Here is an 18,368-nt window from a genome sequence, read left to right on the forward strand (position 1 = left end):
CCAAATCCCCTTAGCTTCCTAGTGGCAATCCAAAACTTTCATTGCAGCTCCATCTCACCCTTTTCTTCAGAGAAAATTTTTTTCTCTGAAAGAGTGATCAGGCACTGGAATGGCCTGCCTAGGGAGGTGGTTGAGGCACCGTCCCTAGCGCTGTTCAAGAAGTGTTTAGATGAGGTGCTAAGGGATTTGATTTAGTAGTTGGGTAGGGATGGTGATCCGAGGATGGTTGGACTAGATGATCTTGTAGGTCCTTTCCAACCTAATGTACCTATGAACCCTCTTCTCCAACCTGCCTTCTTCATCAGCCTTTCATATCTTCACCTCTTCTTTCCTTCCTATCCCTTTTCCTTTCCTGTCTTTAACTCTTCCCCATCCTTCCTTTCTTCCTGTGCTTTGCCTGTCCTTCCTTCTACCATTCTCCCTCCATCCTTTCCTCCCTATTTTCTCTCCCACAGCCTATCTTCCATCCTCCAGCACTTTCTCTTTACTATTCTTCTCCAGCCTTTCTCACCCTTTTCAGGCTGACTTTTCAGGCTGACTTCAGGCTGAGGAGGGTTGGACTAGATGATCTTGTAGGTCCTTTCCAAACTAATGAACCTATGAACCCCATCCTTTCCTCTCCGTCTCCCATTTCCATCTTTTCTTCCCTCCCTCCTATCCATCTCCCCTTTCCACCTTTGCTCCTCCCGTCCACCATCCCTCCCTCCTCTCCATCTCCCCTTTCCTCCTTTCCTTCCCTCCCTCCTCCCACCGGCGGCAGAGGGCGCTGCGTGCCCGGCCCGCCCCAGCCCGGCTCCGCTCAGTAGGGCGGGGAGAGGCGGGTGTTGCCTCCCTCCCTCCCTCTGCCCTCCCTCTCCCCTCCCTCCCGCCGCCCGGCCGGGGCTGCGCTCCCGCGGCTGCCGCACACGGCGCGGCGGCTCCGAGCCATGAGCGCTCCGCGGCGGTCGGGCAGCGCGCCCCGCAGCCGGGCCCTTCCCGCGGGACGGACCGCTCGGGGACTAAAACTCTATGGATACAATGAAGTGGCTCTGGGACTCTTGGTTTAGCAGGAAAATTTAAATAAACCGATGTAAGTTTCTCTCTCTCTTTTTTTTTTGTTTGCTTTTAATAAAAAAAAGAAAAAAAAACGCATAAGGAGACCCCCCCCCCCCTTCCCCACCCCTCCCCACCTTCCTCTCCCCCCGTCCCTCGAGATGTCCGGTTCCGAGCGAGTCGGAAAAAGGAGGAATTTGTCGCGACGGGGTTTCCCCTTTCCCTAACTTTCCCCTGGAGGTGGGACCGGTGCCGTCCCGTCCGGGCAGGGCGCGGTGTGGCTGCAGGAGGGACAAGTTGGCTCAGTTTGCGTCGGGGAGTGGAAGTGGAGGAGATGTAGATGTAGATATTTTGCCGATGAAGAGTGACTCTGGTTGGAAATTGGTCTAGGTTCCGTCTCGTTTCCACGTCCAGAAGTGCTGGAAAGAGATAACAACACAGAAAACACTCTGCAGATTGTTTGGTGAATGTCATGTGGTGTGGGATGGCTTTGAATGGAATCTTAGTGGCACGTTTTGAAGGGAAGAAGTGAGCTTGGATGGTTATTTCTGCAGTGGCAAGGAAAATGAATTGTTCTTGTGTATCATGAGAGTTTTACTGATCTTACTTGTGAGAACCGACATAATATATTAAGCGTATGTCTTAATAACACCACTCACCTCAAAGCCATTTGAAAAGCACTCATACTTGAAATGTTTGGAGTTTTTTTTTTTTTTTGGGAGGGGGGTGCACAAATGAAAAACTCCACTCTGCTTAGGGAAGTAGAAGGGAAACAGGGAGGGCTGTGCTGTGTGCTGGCAAGGTGATCCCTGTTTGATCAAGGCAGCCCCGAGGGGACTGGTGCCATACTGGGTGCAAGAGAGAAAGCTAAATAAAAGCAAAAGTTATGCAACCAAAGTGTGGCCGCAATGGGAGCAAACCGGACCTTCTCTTTATTTGATTTTATTTCCCGGACGTATGGGTGAGGAAGCAGAGATGAGCCTCTAAAAAGGGAGAGGAACGGGTGAGCTGTGCTCGTGTACAGCAACAGGTCTTGTTTTGCCTGGGAAGGATGAGCTGAGCTTTGCGAGTGCTTGAGCTGAGCCTTTCCAGCTGAGGCTGGGGCAGCTGCCCATCCCGCAGACGGGCGGCGGATCCGCAGCTCGTGGCCCCGATTTCTCCCTCCACCAGGGCGACGAGCTGCTGTTCCCGAAATACAGGGCGTATGGTGGAATAAACGCGGCGATTCAAAGAGGATTTGTCAATACTAAAAATAAACAGGCCCGCAGATGTGTCCTAGAGGCCCCAGATGTGTCAAGTCCAGCCATGGCATTTTCAGGGCCGATGTGCCAATTTCGCGATTTTGCGTGAGCGTGTCCTGTCCAAGGTGCTGAAGTTGATTTTGCTGTTATTTCCCGGGATTTGAGGGCTTTTCACGAGTGGTTTTCGGACGCTTCCTCTTGGCTCAGGCCGGCGCGGTTAGAGTTGGAGGGTTCTCCCCACCCCGGGTGGCACGAAGAGGAAGCAGGGATGTGTTTTCAGACACGTATGTTTGATCCGTCCTTTTGGCGTGGGAAAGCGGGCCAGGTGGAGCTGCAGATGGATCCAGCAGATCCTATAAGCTTTTGGTGGCAGAGAACTGGAAAGGTCAGAGTTGTAAGGCAGCGAGGAGAGAAACTCCCTCATTCTGAAAGACCAAGAAAGTGGTGTTTTTGAGTGTCACTGCTGTTGGTTTGGGTGCCTTGCCTCTGATGAAATGCATTATTACAAAATAAATAAATAAAATTGAGGAGGAGCCCTCAATCCCTGTGCTGGGATGTGATAGGGATGATGCAAATGGGACTGGAGTGATGAACAATTATTTCGGTAGAGTTTTTGTTCTTCAAACGACAAATGTGGTTGACAGAGACCTTCAGAAGTAGTTGATCCTTAAGGAACAAGTGTGTCTTTGGGAGAAGGCATCTCAAAAGTTAAGCAATGGAGTCCTGCACTGCAAGTTGTGATATTTTTAGATTAATGTGCCAAAAGCTCTCAGACTTAAGTAGCAGAGTTTATGTAATCTTTGGTATGAGACGGACCACAGTATTGCCAGAAGTAAGCACAGAGAAATATATATTTTGTCTTTGTTTGCAGTTTGTTGTAATGTGCTTCTCCTCAGTTCTTGAAACTAATTCCGAATCAGTTTATAATGCGAATTGGTACTTCTTGTCTAGGACTCTCAAAGGGATCACATTTTGTTTTGGAGAAGAACTTCTTGCTGTGAGGAGTCCTGTAGGTTTAAAGCATGCAAAAAAAAAAGTCTGTACAGTACGATAGAGAGCTGATGTTGTTTCATATCCTCAGTCACTCGTCAGAGGTCACAGAGGAACTCAGTTGCATCATTAGCTACGTAGCCCAAATACCTTGACCATGAAGGGTGTATGTAGATCATGAGGCTTCCTGACTCTGAGTGACAGCTTATGAGGATAGAGTTTAAAAAGTGCAACACAGTTGAAAGCATTGTATTCCTGGTCTGAATCAGAAACAAGACTCTGTTCTTGCTGTGATGGACTAACACCTGTGGGACTAGCACAAACCTCACAAGACTTTTACAGGCTACAGAAAACAGTTGAGTACTAACTGCATTCTTGATTTAAATGTGTAATCAAAAGTATATTTAAAATCGTACTGATAGAAAATGACATTCTGAAAGGCATAGAAGATTTATGAACTAGAACTAGTTTAAATTTCTTCTTTAATTTTTTTTTCTGTATTAGACAGGGATATCACTCTTCTTTACCAATTTCTTTGCCATTTTCAGTTTTGTTTCTTGAAGGATCTGCCCATGTATGTGAGGAATGAATTTTAGGTTTGCCTGTTAATGCATGTTGGGTGGTTGTTCTGAAATCATGGTCATGTTTTTTGAAAGAAACATCCATATCTGTTGTTACCTTTGATTACTTTTGGAAGCTTATTATGACAAACGTAGAAAAGAGGTTCTGTTTTCAGAGGGCGGATGCTCAGTTTTTCCTGAAAGTAACTACTTTGAGTTGTCTTCAATCATTCTTAAGAATTATTTTGAAAAATTAAAGGTCTGATAGTTAAAAAGTGGCAACAAGTAATTTCTCTCTTCTGTTAAATGAAACTCATATTTCACAAAAGTGGTGTGTCTCTGAAGTATACGCTTGACATCTGCTTCTGTTTGCATGCTGTCTTATGGTAAAGTCTTAACCAGTGTATGAAGCAATTTGTATTTTAAATTCTATCGTTGCTTCTCCCTTTTACTGTCTATGTTTGTGCATTGCTGAAGATACTCAAGACCAAGTCATCTGGGACTAGCAATCTGATCTATCAGGAGGTATCCCTGCCCGTGGCAGGGGGGTTGGATCTAGGTGGTTTTTAAAGCTTCCTTCCAACCCAAACCATTCTGTGATCCTGACCTGCAGAAAAACGCATTAAGTCAGTTAGGTGTATTCCTATTTGCTTAGAGTGACTATCTTGTCCACGCTATCACACAATTCAGATAAACACGATAAACATTTGCTTGTTTCTCTTTAAAAAAAACCATCTCTTTATGAACAAACAAAAACTGATTACTTTCTATTGATCTTGTCTTATTATTTATTTTGCAGACCAAACCGATGAGCCCACTTTCCCCTGGCTCTGTCTCTTTGGGTTTCTCTTACAAAGTGATAGTTTCTAAATCAGGAAGGAAATCAGGTCACATTTCTGGCTCTGCAGGACTTATCTCATTGCTCTTCTTTCAAAGTAATTAGAGTTACTAATAATGAGGAAAAGAAAACTTTTTCAGAACTGGTATGTCCCTCACCCCTCTCTCCTTCGGGCTGTTTTTGTGTCACAGAAGAGATAAAGTTTATTGAGGAGGATCCTTTTGCTCTGTCAGACTGTGACTTCTTTCAAGTTGAGCTGCAGGTGATGTGGTCACCCTTACAAAGATGCCCCGTGTTCCTTAGATTAGCAGTCTATTTTTTTTTTTATTCCCCACTTGTTCTGGTATGGTGTTACTGGGCTGACGGGTGCCAGTGGGTGAGATCCTATGGTGGAGATCCTCAGGTCTCAGCCTGGGAGAAGAACAAGGCACTGACCAAAGCTGTCCCTATCCCAATCCCTGAGCAGACTGGGGGCATACTGGGGGGATAGTATTAGCAGAATAGAAAGTACAGTGATTTTATTAAACACGTGCACTGCCAGCAATCACGACTGTACCCTTCTTATTTAGGCTTATCAGTTGCAGTTCACTGGGGCATACTCCCAGGAGAAATGGCAAGTGAAGTACAGAAGTTCTCTCTTCTTTAATATATCCACCTTTAAGGAGATGTGACTCCAGAGGTTTCCTCTTCAGTGTGCAAAATTTTCACTGATGTCAAAAGATCCCTTATCTTTCAAAGCAAAAATGTGCTTCCCTGCTCTCTGTAACCTGTGAGGCTGTTCGTGTTGTAATTCTGCATGACAAAAATGTCTTGGTTTTCTTTTTTTTTTTTTTTTAAATTGCTTTTTAAATAGAAAGGTAGCACATATCAAATAATCAAGTTGTGACAAAATGTGCTGAAAAATTAGAAGTACTGTTAAGCGCTAAGTTTTCTTTTTCTTTTCTTATTTTACTTAATTAATTTGAAAGTGATAACAGTTTGTGCTCAATACTGGGAGAAGTAAGTCTGTTTTTTACCAGGTTGTTCATTTCAACTTTCAGCTTGATTTGAACTTTCCTGATTCACACAGCTTCTGCTAAAGAGGCTTTTAAGGGCAGTGATGGAGAGCCCTACCAAAAGGTTAGAGGATTTTTAATAAAACTAGCTGGGTTCCTAAGGTGCTAAAACTGTCCCTAATCTAACATATAACTTGCAGATTATCTTTCAAATGATGCTTTACTAGTTTTATTCTAGCTACAGTATTAGTATGGAGCATCTACAAAGTTTTATCAGTGGTTGATATTTGAGCGTACAACACTAAAGGCAGATTGTGGGTATGGGTAATTTGTGCTAGAAATAAGGAGTATCTCTCAGTAGTCATGGAGTTTGTGGGTGGATTTTGACCAACAAGCTGTGGTTTGGGGCTTTAGAGAAGTCTGTCTGTTTGTTTTTCTTTTTGCTGTTTCTAAATGCTTTATATAACACTGAAATGTCTGTGCAATAGGAAGGTATGAACTTGCTCACAGACAAATTCTTTCAAGAGCCGTTAATTGGAGGTAGATTAGATTAGATAAGATAATCCATTCACAGGGATTATATTGTTTATAGTGATTTTTTCAGAGATTATTTTTCTTACTGTAATGAAATGGTCACTCTCCCCTAACAAATGGGCAGTTGTTTGTGTCTCATTGTCTGAATTTGCCACCATTCCTCCAGGCTGGCTTACAGCATGCTGACACGGGGTCTAGAAGTCACAGGAACCAGATGCCCACTTGACCCTGGGCAATCAGAACAGAACAGCATGTGGGGATCATTTCTACTGATTCTGAGTGAGCAAAGTTCACCCCTGTTGGAGCTAGCTTAGGTTTTGTGTGTCACTACCAGGCCACTTCAGTCCTCCAAAGGGCATTTCTTCTGCTGGACTGTACAATCATAGAATCACAGAATGACTCAGGTTGGAGGGAACCTTAAAAATCATCCACCCCTCTGCTGTGGGCAGGGTTACCATCCACCAGATCAGGCTTTCCAAGGTCCCATTCAATATTTGAATGCCTGCAAGGATGAGGAGGACAAGGGCAGACATTGCCCGAGGGGAAATCCTGGAAAATACCATGTTTTCAAAAAGGATGCTGGTGACAATTAAATGAAACTTTCACCATTGTGTAAAGCTCATAAGCATGAGTGATTTTGTGATGAAATTTTCTTTTTCCCCCCTGATGCAGGCACCAAAAAAAGAGAGGAATGCTAGGGGGAGGCTTTACATAGCAGTGGGAAGTTCTGCAGGTGCCTCCATGGTTGGAGATGCAGTGCTGGCTGTGGGACAGAGCAGAGAAAATCAAAGGGAGAGGTCCAGCCCAGCCTGCACAGCTTGGAAACACATCATTAAAGTGCTACAACCTGACCTGCAGATGAGCTTTTAGCATCGGACAAGGTCTGACACGTTCGTAGCTGTTACATAACGCGCAATTATAAAATCACGCCAAAGCGTTTTTAAAATACCTGCCTGATTACAACAGGGTAACTGCACCGTGTGTAATGGGGCTGGGTGCTGTGGCTAAGGCACCCCCTGCACCGATGCGTATTCCCCTCCCTGGCAGCTTGAAATACTTCATCAGGTGGTGCCACCTCCTTGGCCAGGAGAAGACCTCCTCCTCCAAAGCACCCCAGCATTCGTGTCCTTGTCCTGCTTTGCGTGCCTGTGCCTGCTCTCATGTTACAAGTGTTGTCCTTTCCTTCTGAACAAGGGTTTCTCACCATCCTTTCTCCCCTGATTTAGCACGGCAGTGTGACACAGCCACCTCCTCGCCTTCCCCAGGGCCAAGCACATCATCTCCATCACCTCTCCAGCTGCATCTCAAGCCTTCAACATAGAGCGATGTGCAGCTCCTGTGCTGCTGGAGGCACTGAGAGGGTCTGTACATTTGTTAAGCAGAGGGCCAGGTTCTGTGCTCGGCTCCACAAACCCAGATCGACTCATCTTACTTCAGTGGAGCTAATCCAGATTTGCACAGCAGCTTCCCTGAGGACTTTCCAGTTATGCTCTGGGTGACAGTTAGTGTGCCAGTGTCAGAATACATCTGATCTAGCCAGATTCCCTGTCTTGAGCCATTAGTTATTCCCTGGCAAAAGTTCTCAGAAAGAGCTGTTGTATTTGAAAACAATATACAAATTCTATTCCCAGTGCCAGAAAGTAAAGGGATTTTTTCCCCTCCTGTTGAAACTAAATATAATTTGAAAGATAATGTACATGGATTTAAATATAGTATGCAATTATACATTGCATATGAATAGTTTCTCTCATTTTTAACGTTTAGTTTTTTTATGAATCTTTTTCAGCAGACAGCTGTTAGATAAAGAGAGAAAAGTGAATAGTTGTTATGAAACCACATGACATTGCTAAAGAAGAAAAAAGAAACCTTCATAGGAATATGTGAGGGGAAAAACAGAAAAGAAATGTTTGCTCTCTTCCTCTTTTTTTTTTCCTTGTTTAATCTTTTTCTCATAATTCATTACTTCAACTAAAGGAAGTACTGTACTTTCTCAGTACAATGTTGTAGGGTCTGCAACAGATTTCCTTTGCACTTCTGTTTCTTCTGGATTCATTGAGTTTCAAATCAAGGCTCTGAATTCTTCTCAGAGGATGAAATCGGGGTAGGAGCCTTCCTAAGAAAGTCTGTAAGTTCTTGGATTCTTTTACCCTTAGTAAAAGTTTAGCTCAAGTTACACTGGGTTTTCTTTCCTATGACGTTGCCTAAACTTGAAAACCCAGAAAAATAGATTCATGGCCCCATGGTGTCCCAACACGTGTCAGCAATGTAGATGAATGTCCACCTGACTTTTCAGGGTGGCTTGGACAACCTGTGGCTGTGAACACCCTAAAAACACTGCTCTAGGTCACACATACTTCTTTTTTGAGGAGATATGGCAAAAAAAGACCCTGGAACTTTTAAATAATACAACAATTAAAAAAACGCCTTGTGATGTTCTCCTGGGAACAGGAGAGAAATAAATATGAGGTTATGGTCTGAAAACACTGAAAGATTCTGGGCTGCGGTTTTCTTTTATTAATTAGCTAAATTGATAATCAGAACCTGAAGCGAGGCTTTTAGGCACATCTCTGGTGCCTAATTCGGATGGCTGTCTCCTCACAGGATGAATCAGGAGACTGTTTATTGAAGTCAATGATGCAACGTCAATGTAAATGCAACATAAGGGAGAAAGGGGATTTGTTTACGAGTATAAAAGTTCCCTGGATAGTTTAACACTAACTGTGAAAATTACTGAATAGCTGCAAAGCACGGGCTTTAAATGCAGCTGAAGTAAGTTTTCTGGAACATTTCCAGCACTATTTTAAGGTCCTAATCCAAAGCCTGATGTAGCCAAAAGTAAAGCTCCCTTTGACTTCGGATCAGGCATTGTATTTCTAAGCACCATTTTCCCTCTTAGAATTTTCTAAAGGTGTCTTGCAGGTGTTTTTTGATTAGCTGTTAGGACAGACGTAAGGTCTTTTGTATCTCCTTAGAGTCTGGATTTGTTGAATGTAAAAAAGAAATAACACAACAATGCTGTTGCATTATTCCAGTGTTTCCTGTATGTCATCATTCATTAGACAAGGCATTGCCCGATTTCCCAAAAAGACAGGTTTTACCATTTCTCTCACTATGCCTGTCCTATCCTGCAGCTTTTTAACCTGTTGTATTATTTGGTTCAGACTAGAAGGTACTTGAGTTACTCAAGTTTTGTTGAAAGATATTCCTGCATAGAGAGTAGAGAGACTCAGAAGAACGCCTTTTCCAACCTTTCCAACTTCTCTTTTTGATTCTGTTGTTCTGTAAGATGGTGACTATATGGTGATTCAGCCACACAACTTCACAACAGCTGATCTACCAGAGATCTGTAGGGAAAGTAGATTATTTTGATAATGTTGTTGTTCAAAGGGTTTTCATTGTTTTGTATTGCATTTTGTTACTCCACTCCCTGGCCTGTGTCCATTCAACCTGTGTTAACCAAGTTCTTGAGGTTATGGGGTGCTGGGTGTAGTCAACATAGGGATTATTATGTAGTTTTAAATGAATTATAAGGAGCAAAGCTCTAGGATTTAAGCCCTTTTTGAAATCACATCTGAAAAGACTTCATCGTAAAGATTTGTGTCCCTAACTGCAAGGAAGCCTGTGGTCCTATTAAAGACCAGGAGAGTTGGAAAAGGGACATAGATGTTGTCCAAGATGACCTTGGCCCTCCACTCTAATCTTCCCCTACACATAGCTAAGGATGGGATCCCCTGCATGTCTGGGGGATGATTTGCTTCCAGTACAGTCAAACAAGTATGAATTCAAAGCCAATATATATACATATAAACCTCTAAAAATCAGGAATAAAGCAGGGATATCGGAAATGTCATTTCCAGCTCCACCAGGTGGGATGCGGTTTCTAGCTTCACTAGTTGCACATTCTCCATTTGGTTGCAACCTGTCACCTGTGGTGTCAGATGGCGGATGTGTGCCTGGCTACTGCATGATGCTGCTGCAAACAAAGCTGGGATGCAGTGTGGGTTATAGCATCATAGAATTGTTTGATTTAGAAAGGACCCTTAAAGGTCACCTAGTCCAGTTCCTTTGCAATGAACAGGGACATCTACAGCTAGGTCAGATATGCCTAGGGTGTTCCCCAGTGCATGTGTACCCTCTCAGCAAAGCTGTGGCTGCTTCTCCCCCAACCCTTACCTCAGGCATGGCTGTGAGGTGGTGTGAGGGAGGGAAAATGGAGGGTGCCCCGGACTCCAGTAATCCCCAGCTGTCACTGTGCCTGCTGGGAGGCACCCGTGGCCAGCACAGATTAGCACAGCCACCACAGGGACTGGCCCTGGATCAAAGCAGCACAGAGGTGGCTGGGAGCCACCTTCTGCCCCTCCTCCTTGCCCCGATCTGCAGCAGCCTTTGCCTTCTCCTAGCAGTTGAACCCACTCTTTCTCTCTGTGTTGCATAGAATGTTGGTGGCCAGGTTTGGGATATAATCATCTTTTCTAAAGCATCTTGCTAAGGTAAGGTAAGGCATGCATGACTTCCTTCTTACTTGATGAGCCAAAACTGCAGCCTGCTGACCCCAAAACATAAATCATGGTGGACTAAGTAACAACATAATGGCTTAGGTTGCAAGGACTCTTAAAGCCCATCTAGCTCCACACCCTTTCTCTGGGGGTGAGTGAGCCCTTTTGGAGAAGTCCCTCATCCTATGCCTTCCCCTTGAGTACCTTCACTTTGAGCTCCTCATACCCAGGCCAACAGAAGCACTGCATGCTGCTCACAAGCCCCACGTTCCATACAGTTGAGCAGTGCTATTGGATTGTGGTTGATAGCTGTATTTTTCAAGATGAGGATTGTACCAGTTGTATTGCTTGTATGGTGAGAAGGCTGCTTGTGTTAGTCAGTGTTCTGTGAGTCTGTCAAGTTGTCTATGCCCAGCATCAACCCTGTTCAGCAGCAAAACACGCTGAGCAGCACTGGCTCTCATAAAGTCTTGTGTCTCAGTTCAAGCTCTACTTAGAGATTCAGGTGCTCCTTTGTTGAGGAAACTGAAAGTGCAGAAGGTTCAGGTTGGATATTAGAAAAAAATTCTTTTTGGCAAGAGTGGTGAGGCACTGGTAAAGGCTGCCCAGGAAGGTGGTGGAGTCACAGTCCCTGGAGTTGTTCAAGAAAAGGGTAGGAGTCACACTTAGTGACGTAGTCTAGAGCAGTCACAGGCATGGGGTGATGGTTGAACTAGATGAACATATTGATCCTATGACAAGGGCACTTGTGCCAACATGGTCCATGTTTGCTGGCTCATGTGATGTTCCTCATGGCAGTAGTTTTGCATTTCTTAGATCCTGAGTGAAACCTAGGGGAATACTCTTGCAAAGGTGTTCTCTTGCTCCAGTGGACCAAAATCCCACCATGAACATGGAGCACCATCAGTTAATACTCACTGTAAATTATGGGAGTTGAACACACAAAGTGGTTTGGATTTTGGATGGTCTTGTTTGGAACCAGTTGGACTCAGTGATCCTTGTGGGAACCTCTCAATTGGAGATAATCTAATGATTCTGTGATTCTCATAGTCAAAATGCAGGACCTCACACATTTAAGCCTGCGTGATGTCAAATATCCTCACGTCAACTCTAATATATTCTCAGTGCTAGTTTAAAACCTGGGTTTATATTCACAGCTGATTTTGTGCATCTTTGAATGGTTCCCCGGTACATGGTTTCTTTCAGGAGGTTTCTATAATTTTAATGAATGTGATAGTTGTGATTAGCATGGGAGATTATTGCTTATAGCAACTACACAATGTATTAGGCAGCCCATCAGTTTTGTTGTTAGAGCACTCTGCAGAATTCGATAAGTGACATTATTTACACAGTTGCTTTCATGGGCTTGAGAAACTTTGCAAAAATGTGTTATAATCTGGGCAGTAGCTTTGCTAAAAAGCGATTTAGCTTCATTGATTGCATTTCTTTGCTTTGGTTACTGAACTGCATGCTAAAAATAAATTTTAAAAAGAAACAAACATAATTGAGATCAATCTGTAATTGATTTTGACTTGTGCTCAGTTAAAAGCAAAACCAATGATTTTTGGAATGTTACTGATGTTCAGGAACTTTGTAGTGCTGTATGTGAGACAAAGCATCGATAGCAGAAAGTAAGGTCTCTTGATTTAGGCTTCATACAGAGTTTTTTGGCACTTAAATGTCAGACTAAAGTTCAGGTGTTCATCAAAGTCCTACAAAGACCTTGAAAGTCAATGAAATCGCTGTTAAAGACTGTCCTGTGAGGCTTTGCTGCCCGGAAAGGCTGATTCCTCCAACCACAAATCAGTGACCCATGGATTGCGTAAGCAAACGAGATGGTGGTTATTCTGGAGGGACTCCAACTGGGAGAGATGTGGTGGGATCTGTGCTCTTCACGCGACAAAATTCAGTCTCAGCTGCTGCATGGTTGGCTTTAGCCGCAGGTTAACTGAGGACAGCCAGGTCGGGCTGTGCTGCTCTGCACTGTCCCTGCACAGGACATGCGTGGGGCTCAGGTTGCAACTCCAGTGCTGAACACCACAGGAAAGGCCCTTTCCGAGAAATGCGAGGTCAAGCAGGGACCCACGCACTGCATCCCACTCCTCCATCTCCAAAAATACCACCGCTTTTCTGGATGTTTTCTGCTGGACCGCCAGCCCTGTGCCCTGGGGACTGAGGGGAGGGGAGAGCCAAAGCAGAGGACAGCCTATTTTTAGGCTGACTATCTCCCACTCCCTGGCAGGCTGGGTGGTGTTGCGGGACAATACTCATCTATCTGCAGCACAGCCCCTTGAGCAGGAGGGCAATGGGGATTTGAGCCATCATCCTGCAGGCAGGGAGGGACCCTGTGCAGGTCTAAGTGGGCAGTAATGTGTATTTCTCCCCATTGAATCTTATTTGTAACTGGATAGCGTTCTCTTCTGTCCCTTCCCATATTGTTACAGACCTACACAAACACTGTGCTGTGCATTGTTTTAAAGCCCAAGTGCAGGATTTGTATTTCTGCCTTTCTGTTGCTTTGGTAAGTGGGATAAAATAAATACAGGTTGTAGGATTTAGGCTCAACTTTATCCTTCAGAGATTATTAAAGTGAAACTGTGAGAGTCTAATCCATTTACAGAATAGCAGGGGACTCCCCATAATTCATTAGTGCTGGTGGTAGAGCATATAATGATAGAATCATAGACTGGCTTAGGTTGGAAGGGATCTTAAAGGTCATCTAGTTCCAGCCTCCCCACCACGAATAGGGCTCCAACCTCTGGATCAGGCTGCCCAAGGACGTAGCTTTTCCATCCTTCAGTCTTTCATAAACTGGCAGTCTTTGATAAATCATGGTTAAATTATTTTATTGAAGGTATATGAATTAGGCCTAATGTGTATTTCTTTGGTTCTGGTTTCTGGCCACTGGATTTCTTCTATCTTTGACAAACTGCAAACCCCTCTGCAATATACATAACAGCAGAACTGTTGTAGCTGTGCCTGTCCAGGGGTATTGGTAGAGCAGCGAATTCATCCTTTCCTTTTCTGTTTGGTAGGATGGAGCTCTCTGCATCATTTACCACAAGCCTGTTTTCCAGCCTGTAATTGTCTTTAGTGGTGCTTCCCACAATCTTTCTAATTCATCACCATAACCCTTGACTTGGCGACATCAGATCTGAGCACTACAGAAGGGTAACGTTCCCATCAAATTACATTAATGTCCTCTCAGCCCTGATTAACAAAGCCCTGCATCAACTATTCTACTCTTGCACCCAGAGAGCAGAAAGGCCAACAGTCTTTTTTCTGTTCATCCTTATAAAATACTGCCACTGTAATTTTCTTCGGGTGCTTTACAATAGTTTCCAACCATAGGAAAGCAATGTTGATGCTCAGAGCCCGTCTTCAGAGGCACTTGGGTGAGGTTATCCTGACTTACCGATTCAAGAAGTCAGACTAGAGAAGCTGTTGGATGTCGTGCTTCTTTATCACTTCTGAAGTGGAAAGAATGTCATTCTGTCATGACTGTCACTCTGTTGTATGGTTGTTGTTTTGTTTCGTTTTTTCTGAGTGCAGAACAGAAATCTGTGTGGAGCATCTTTGCTGTTTCTTTGGTGTTGTGCCTGATGGTGCTTCCAAGATATACTTTGGTCCTTAGGTGTTTGAAAAGTTCCTTCTTGTCCTCAAGAAGGCCAGTGGTGTGTCTAGCCATGCACTTCTCACTGTGTATTTTTAATTTATCACTGTCCCTCCTATTCTTGTCTTCTTTTTATTCTTTTTATTTTCTGTTTTGTTTTTATTTCCTTATTAATTGAAGTGTTTTGTACTGTGGAGAAGACCGAGGAGGGATCTTAACAGTGCTTGTCGATATCTAATGAATTGAAATCATGTGGCTGGGCCTAGGTGCTTTTTAGCAGTGCCCAGCATCAGGACAAGAGGCACTGGGCACAAATTGGAACACAAGAAGTTCATTCTGAATGTGAGGAAGAAATTTTTTGCTTTGAGGGTGACAGACCCTGGCACAGAGAGGTGGTTGAGTCTCCTTCTCTGGAGGTATTCATCACCCACTGAATTTTTTTTTTCACTTATAGAAAGTACCAGAATTCTGCCATTTGGATCTACTGATGCTGGGGTCCCTCAGTGAGAAATGCAAGGCCTCCTGGCTTTCACTGAATACGGACTCAGGGCTGATGCATATTTATTTATTATTATTTTCTGCTTCATGCTGCTGATTGTCCCAGATGCAGAGGAGGAAAATGACTTTCAAATGAGAAGATTTTCATAAGCCTACAGCATAGCTGTACTCAGAATGCAAACTTTAATCAGTTATTATCTGGAAAAACATCTAACAAAACCCCAGTCTCTGCTGGGCTCCCCAGTCATCCTTGCATCAGCTGCAGGGTAACCCTGGGAGGAAACATGACTCCTGTGTATAAGGAATTTGGGGCTCCGGGTAAGCACCTTGTAGCAGAGATCGTTCACCTTTGTTATGTGCCCTGAGAGTAACAATAAATATTAATGGTAATGATGAATTTGGCTTTGCTTCACTAGGGAAATAAAATGTTTTCTGTCTTGGGAATTTCTGCATGGTCACGGACAAACCTCACATTTGGATTGAAGAATTTGTCTCGGTTCAGCAGTCGGGTTCCTGCATTCTTGGCCAAGGGGGTACCCCCACCCCAGGGAGGCCTCATGCTTTCCAGCTCCCCAAAGCACCCTGTGATTTTGGGCAGCCAACCCCGGCTAGGAGGACGCTCTGCTGTAATAGCCCACCCCACTCCTCATACTCCCTTTGCACCCAGTGTGCTCTCCCTGCCCAAAGAGCTTTTGCTCTGCACCTGAAAAATGCAGATACTCATGTAAGTGGTTGCAGTAAAGAGCTACCAGAGGAGGCAATTTTTTTCAGGGCATAACCGGAGAGGCTACTTAGCATAGTTTTACAGGCTGCTAATGTGGTTTTATTGCTTCTAGGACCTGACCTATTATTGTTATATGCTGGGGGATGCTTTTATTCATTTGGAGTTGGTCCAGGGATGTCTAACGGGGCTATGCATTGCGTGACCTAGGTGTGCTCAGTGTAACACTCCTCCTTTGCACTGGGAAGGAGAGATTCAAAGAGGGATAACTCTGTGGTTCCTATTGCTGCACAAGGCTGCAGGTTTAGTTTTACTCTGTTGATGACTCTGTGTGTGTGCAGAGTGCTTCAGTCCAAACTCTGGTGTGCACTGAGTCATTCTCTTCTGTTGCTAATAGGAAACTCAACAGTGCCCAGATTAGAAATGGGCAAAGAATGGTTTCTCAGCTTTGCCTTCCCCCACACTGCTAAGCCCAGGAGTTGACAGCCACAGCTGCTCTTCTTCTCCCAGTGGGGTGAACATCTAGTGAGGAGGTGAAAAACGAGGCAGAGGAAGATGGAGGGAAATGCAGAGTTCTGGTTATGCAAAGAGCCCTCCTTCATTCTGAACAGTCACCAAGACCACCCCTGCTTCCTATTGTTCCCACACTCAAAATAATGTATCAGCATTATCTGCAGGCCTTGAAGCACTTACCACATTTTGTAAGTTTCTGTGTTGCTAGTTTTCACTTTTTCCAATTTTACAGCATCAAATGGCTAAAGTAAATGCTTATTTTTTTTTTTTTTTGTGGCTTTTTGACAGTTAAGAGAAATTTTCTTGTGTATTTTTTTTTTAATGCGTAAAATGCTGAATCAGGTAACAACATCTTGGTTGTAAGGCCAATTGCTTTCTGCTTAAATATAGATTGAGAAAGTCTTCTTTTGGCAAATAGTGACTTTTATGCCTGCATAGCCTAGCCATTTCTGTATTTTGCAAATCTAAAAAGATCTTTGCTACTTGAAGTAGCAATTTCATATTGAAAGTGGCAAAATCTTGTATTATGGAGGTAAAAGCTTCAGATGACAATGGGATTTTGCTGTTGGGTACTGTGAATGCAAGTGCATGTGTTGAACTTCAAGCTAATAATGCCTTAACTTTTGGTTATCCCTAAAGTGCTTGGGTAGTTGGATTCAATCATGGAACCACAGAATCAGAGGGGTCAGAAGGAACCTTTGGAGGTCATTGAGTCCAACCCCCTGCTAAAGCAGCTCCCAGTAGTACGTTGCACAGGAAAGCATCCAGGCAGGTTTGAGTATCTCCAGAGAAGGATACTTCACAACCTCTCTGGACAGCCTGTTCCTGTACAACATCACTCTCACAATAAATAAGTTCTTCTTTGTATTAGTGAGGAAGTTCCTGTGTTCCAGTTTCTGCCCGTTGTCCCTTGTTTTATTGCTGCATGCCACTGAAGAGTCTGCCTCCATTGACTTGACTCCCACACTACAGATGTTTATAAGCAGTTAGGAGAACCCCTCTCAGCCTTCTCCAGAAGAAAAACTCCCATGTTTCTCAGCCTTGATCTCAGTGGTTTTGTATCTTTCTTCCAAATGAACTTTCTATTTTAGTCTAGTCAAATGAAGTCAAACCCAGTTAAACCAAGTCAAAGGGTGCATTCATTAGGATTACCTGCTGTTATTTTTTCAGAAGCTACTTTCTAAGGGCAGAACTTTGCCGAAACACTGTTCCTGTCTCTTCTGTTCCATGACACTTCACTTGTCCCTCTAAGTGGTGAGAACAGGTGAAATCAGATGATAGACTGAGCACATTAGACCCTCTGGAGTGTAAGAGCTGGAAAGATCTACTTAAAGACTACCACAGTCAGTCTAGGGAGCTGTAGTGTTGCTTTCAGTTCAGTCAGCCTCAAGGAAGCTTGGGATGTGACATCCTGCCATCAACAGGCTAAAGCATGTTGAAGCAAAGGGAATCGTGATTTTGGCAGAGAGGACCACCACCCCAGAGAGGAGAGCCCATGTCTGCATGAGATTAGGAAGCAAGCTGAATTGAGGTTGTTGGATATGTGATAGCTTTGCCAAACCTGGCTGGAAGATCCAGGGACTGATCTCAAAGAAGAGAAAATGAGATAGCTGCTATTTGATGAGTTGATGAATGTAGGGAGAAAAGAAAAAAAAAATCCCCTGTCTTTAGACAAAATCCTTCAACCACAGCGACATCTGATTCTCTCATTTTATGAGTTCTTGGATCTCCTCTTCAAGCCTCTACAGATAGCCCTAGAATGCTCCCTCCAGTCCCAGGGGCCTGATAAAGGATCCTTCCACCCATAGCTCTGCAGAGTTTTTGTCTTCACCACCATTCCTTTTTTTTTTTCTCCAAAGCTTTGTTTTTGCTTTCTTCCAAGTAGGAGCCCTTCCTGCCCCAACAGACAGCACTGGATGCAGGCTTTTAGCTAACAAGAGCAGAGCAAATGCATGCCTTACACAGCTAATCAGGTATAGAGAGAAGGAGAATTTGGCTCTTGTGTGATCCTGGACATTGCCTGGAGGTGCCTCTGTCTGCACGCATTCCATATCAACTTAGAGCAGCCGTGTTCTCACCATGTGTTTTGTTTGATAGGATGGTTAAATGTAGTGCTTTGGTGATCAAACACAGTAAGTCTTCAGGAAAGCTGAGTTTTTCAGCCAAGTTCTGTGTTACTTTCCAGTCCTCAAAATGGACCTCTACTGGGGTCTTGCCCAGCTTCTGCTCTGCATGGAGTTTGCTGTGCACATTCAGACCGTGCTGTAGGAATAACAGAACATTCAAAGTATTTCAGCATGAGTGGTTCTAACCCTGACTCTAGCCCCATATAGACTC

General features: G+C 44.0%; 1 protein-coding gene across 1 annotated transcript in view; it reads left to right on the forward strand.

The window, feature by feature from the left end:
• Positions 1-934: 934 nt before the first annotated feature.
• The window catches only part of LOC136053936 (sodium channel protein type 5 subunit alpha-like), a 562,080-nt gene continuing 544,646 nt past the window's right edge, over positions 935-18,368 (forward strand). Inside the window, exon 1 of the mRNA XM_065744930.1 lies at positions 935-1,069. The gene's annotated coding sequence lies outside the window, so the exon portion shown is untranslated. The remainder of the gene's footprint in view (positions 1,070-18,368) is intronic.

This window comes from Cyrtonyx montezumae, unplaced genomic scaffold (genome assembly GCF_038088225.1).
Source record: "Cyrtonyx montezumae isolate F1298 unplaced genomic scaffold, pur_monq_1.0 scaffold_32, whole genome shotgun sequence".
NCBI classification, from domain to species: domain Eukaryota; kingdom Metazoa; phylum Chordata; class Aves; order Galliformes; family Odontophoridae; genus Cyrtonyx; species Cyrtonyx montezumae.